Raw genomic sequence first — 4,467 nt, forward strand, 5'->3', positions numbered from 1 at the left:
GTTCATGACTAAGACTTCACTTCACTAGGATGACCATAGGTAACATGACCTCAATCCTGAGTGAGTTAGGAACTTCTACCATTGAGGGCGGTCCTTTGATTTGCATGGGTGCGAGTGGCCAGAACGTCGACTCAAACCTACCATTTTGGGGATTCGTCTGATTTGGGAGTTGGGAACTCAGCTACACAAGATGAAATTCACTCCTTTCCCGAGGCAGAGGTAAGTTGATAGCTAACACTCATAAGGGCTGATTCCAGGGCTTGAACGATGTGGCGCCACACACCTTCTCATTGTCCGAGAGGTGTTCACGCATAGTAGAACTATGTTGTATTATTCATTAGAGGGATCAGTGGTACTTATTCCTTCCAATTCAACGGGTATTCTCAACATTATGCCTTGAAGAGGACTCGAACCTCCACGCTCTTTAGCACGAGATTTTGAGTCTCGCGTGTCTACCATTTCACCACCAAGGCATATTGAAAGTGAATATGTAATTACATGGGCAAAACGGTAAATTGACCTACTGTAATTACGAGCATCTGTGAAGGGTCATCGTACTGATGGTTGGTTATATCCAATTGACATAGAAATATATCTATGGCAAGAAGAGTTCAACAGTCGGTCTTTAGTGGAATGCCTGGTAGTTAACGGATGATAGATATCGTGACTAAAGAGTTTAGTCAGCTATTCACGTACCGTTGGAGCTTCGAGCCATAGGTCCATAAGGTCCCCTTGGTAGCTTGGATACAAGTTGAGAATCAGTTTTTGGGTCAATTTGAAATGTTCAAATCGACAAGAGGGAGTTCAATTATATATGATATAATTGAATGAGTTAATTAAATATGATATAGTTAACTTTATGTATGAGATACATTAATTTGGAGGAAATTAGATATAAATATGATTTATATCTAGTAGAGAAAAAATATTATAATTAATATATGATATTAATTTATAAGTTATAAATGTGTTAAGATCACATTCATTGGATGGTTATAAAGGAAATGGGAAGGCGGCTCTTTGTTCTAAATAACGGATGAATGCATTATAAATAGCAGACAGTGTGTTGATCTCAGGGTGCGCAGATATTATGAAAAAGATAGTGTCATCGTTTAGAAAATTAGTACCTATACAATAATGACTGCACAATCGCTTACATATACGATATTGCTAAGCGATCGCATACCGATTACACCATTGTGCGCTATTATCTAAATGATCGTTTACCTTTTTCCTAAGCGATCATTTAGATCCCTGTATTTACTAAACGATCGTATAGATGATTGCTTAGTTTTTCCTACGCGATCGTTCGGACGATCGCTCACCCTCCTACACGATCGTTTAGACGATCGCTTACTTTTACTACACGATCGTATAATTCACCTAAACGATCAAGCATATTGTCTATGCGATAGACGACCGCATCTCCCACTTGCTTGATCGTTGTGTATGGTCGTTCTTCCTTCTTCCCTCTACCAAATCCGAATAAAGCCCAAACTTTGGATTCTCACTCTAAGAATAATGAGGGCTCTAAGTGGTGTTATCTTCTCTGTTTCCTTCTGTCCGAGTGGTGATTGTTCGAGGTTGACGGTTGGGCTTCAGACTCACTGTGAAGAAGAAATCTATACCTGGTATGATTTCTTGATCTCTTTAGCATTATGAAAGTATGTTTGAATGTATATGCGGTAATTCTGTCACAATGAATTAGAAAGATTTGCTTCCGCTCGTAGGTACTCTTGAATAAGAGTTCCTTCAGGTTTTATGTCCTAAAACTCGTGGTTTGTAAATAATAAAACTTATTATGAAAATTTAATAATATGTTATTGAATATATGAATTGCTTATTTCGTTTTAGAAATAAATACAATAAACTAAAAGATCCATGAATATTACATGAGAACTTGAACTTTATGTGGAGACATAAAAGTGGATCAGGTTCGAGTAAATAGTCAAAATGATCTATAGTATATGAATAAGGCCGGGTGCCATATTCTGGTAACACTATTGGATGCGACCCACTCTGTAGTTGTTACAAAGAGTTGTAAAGTGCTACATATGACATGATCCTTATTTGTATATGTTATGACATGAGGAGTGGAGGTGTCATGTGCAATGGATTTGTACAAGATCGGAACACGAAATTAGTCACTCTTACTTTATAACGTTGTTTACTATTTGAGACTGACTATTTCAAAGCGATGACCTAGGTAACTTGACCTTAATCCTGAGCTAACTATGAACTCCTGTTTATTTGGGATTATCCTTAGATTTTCATAGGTAAGGGTTGACTCAATAGCCTCAGCTTAATAAACCTCCATTTCAGGGGTAAAATCGGGTAGATAGCTGGGGACATAGGGTGCAAGATGGAACTTTCTCCTACCCGTTTTTAGGGATAGTAGAGAGGTTATCCCCTTAAGTGCTGACTCCGGATCTTGAACAAGGGGCCCCACCCTCTCATTGGCTCGAGAAGGGCTCAGTTTGTTTAATTGGATCACAAACCAATTGTTCAATAGAGAATCAGTGGGACTTAAGGACAAGAGGTAATCTTGGGGGTAAAACAGATATTTGACCCAACCATTATTACGAACAACCTGTGAAGGGTTAACTTACTAATCATGATTATATTGAGTGGACATAATATATCTACAATGAGAAGAGTGCAACTATGGGTTTTAGTGGAGTGACCTATTAGTTAATGAATGAGGGTTAATTTGGTGTAAAGAGTTTAGCCAATTAAATCTCGGATTGTTGGAGCCCATGATCTGTAGGTCCACGAGATTCCCCTACTAGCTCGTAAATGGTTTAGCCTTAGAGTAGCGTGATAAGTTAATTTGAAACATTCAAATTAGAATTAAGGGATACGTTTAATTTTGTAAATAAACGAAATTAGAGAATTAATTAATATTTAAATATGATTTAAATATTAAATTCACGAACAAAAGTTCATGATGGTAGGATTTGTGTAAAATTAATTTAATATTTGAAATTAAATTAATTAGAATTAATTAAATTGTTTAATTAATTATTATTAATTTTATTAGAAAATTAATTAAAGAATAAATTGTGTAAAATTAATAAAATTTTTAATTTTAAAAACAAAATTTATTTTAGAAATCAATTTGAAAATCAAAATTTGAAAAACACAAAAATGGAAAAATGAGGAGAACTTTACTTACATCAACCAAGGAGCTCACTCATTTCCCACCAATTCTTGATTCAATCTTCCAAGCATGAGGTGTCCTTCATGCAACCTTCTTCTTTGCATGATGATCTAGTAATAAATAGGGAAGATTGGACTGAGAATCGGGGAGGAAAACTGATGCAACATATGAGTTTTTTTCTGAAAAGCTTGAGGTTGACGAAGGTATTCTTCCATAGTGAATCAGTGAGCTTCTTCTCAAATTTCCTTTTATTTAAACTTATTTTGAGTCCCACAACTCAATTTAAGGGTCCAAGAGAATAGTAGAAAAGGTCTTGAGGTGGTTTACAAGAAGATTTGGAGAATATTTACAGTTGAATTCGAGTTTCAAGAGGTTATGCAAAGGTATGTCTTGAAACCCTCTTATTATTGTATGAGCATGCTTTATTTATAGCCAAAATTAATGAATTAGAATGCTTATCTTGTTGCTTCTGCTGAATGCTGAATAATCCTACATTGTGGTGTCGTGCTTGGTGCAAAAACTTAAAAGGATCGAAAATAGGGTAGTATCGTAGTGTTGTCTTATGAATGTTTTATAATGTGCTTTATATGAGATATGATCATGTTATTATTTTACTAGCACGTGTTTAAAAATGTTATTGAATCTTATATATTTTGCTAATGATTTAGTGAATCATTTTTATAGATTTCTTTGATGAGAACATGTTTGAGATGTTACTAAAGTTTATATACTTTACCATTATTTTAGAGAATGATTTTTAAGAATTTCACTGATATTTATGAAAGAGAAAACTTATGTTTACTACTCAGTGGGCTTCAACTCATGTTCTCAATGTTTTATTTTTTTCCCTCCTGGGTGACGATGAAGTTCCTAGTGTTGGGGTTGATGTCTTAAATCTCATAGGATCCTATAGTTTGTAAATCTTGTATGAACGAACTCTTATGTGATTAATAATATATGATATTTTTATTCACTTTTCTATAAAATATTTGATATTTTAATTGCATTAACCACAAACCAATAAACTAACATCCAAGGTTATTATTATAACTTAAACATGTATGTCGAGACATACAGGTGGATCATGTTTAAGTGATAACCTAAATGGTTTGTAGTATATGGATAAGGTTAGGTACCTTATCCTTGTGACACTACGAGTATGACCCGCTTTGCAGGTGTTACAAATGTTGTAAAGTGCTACCAATGATCTGATCTTGATCATTCATGTATTAGACATGCGAACGGGAATATTATATACAAAGGAGTTTGTATAAGACCGGACCACAAAATATTTAGTCTCATTATAT

At 34.8% G+C, this 4,467-nt stretch overlaps 1 non-coding gene across 1 annotated transcript; it reads right to left on the bottom strand.

The window, feature by feature from the left end:
* Nucleotides 1-392: 392 nt before the first annotated feature.
* TRNAL-CAA (transfer RNA leucine (anticodon CAA)) lies at nt 393-473 on the bottom strand. The gene has a single exon. It is a non-coding gene; the product is annotated as a tRNA-Leu (tRNA).
* Nucleotides 474-4,467: the final 3,994 nt, after the last annotated feature.

The sequence above is a fragment of the Benincasa hispida genome, chromosome 3, assembly GCF_027475165.1.
Source record: "Benincasa hispida cultivar pf3 chromosome 3, pf3_genome.v1.1, whole genome shotgun sequence".
In the NCBI taxonomy this organism is placed as follows: Eukaryota; Viridiplantae; Streptophyta; class Magnoliopsida; order Cucurbitales; family Cucurbitaceae; genus Benincasa; species Benincasa hispida.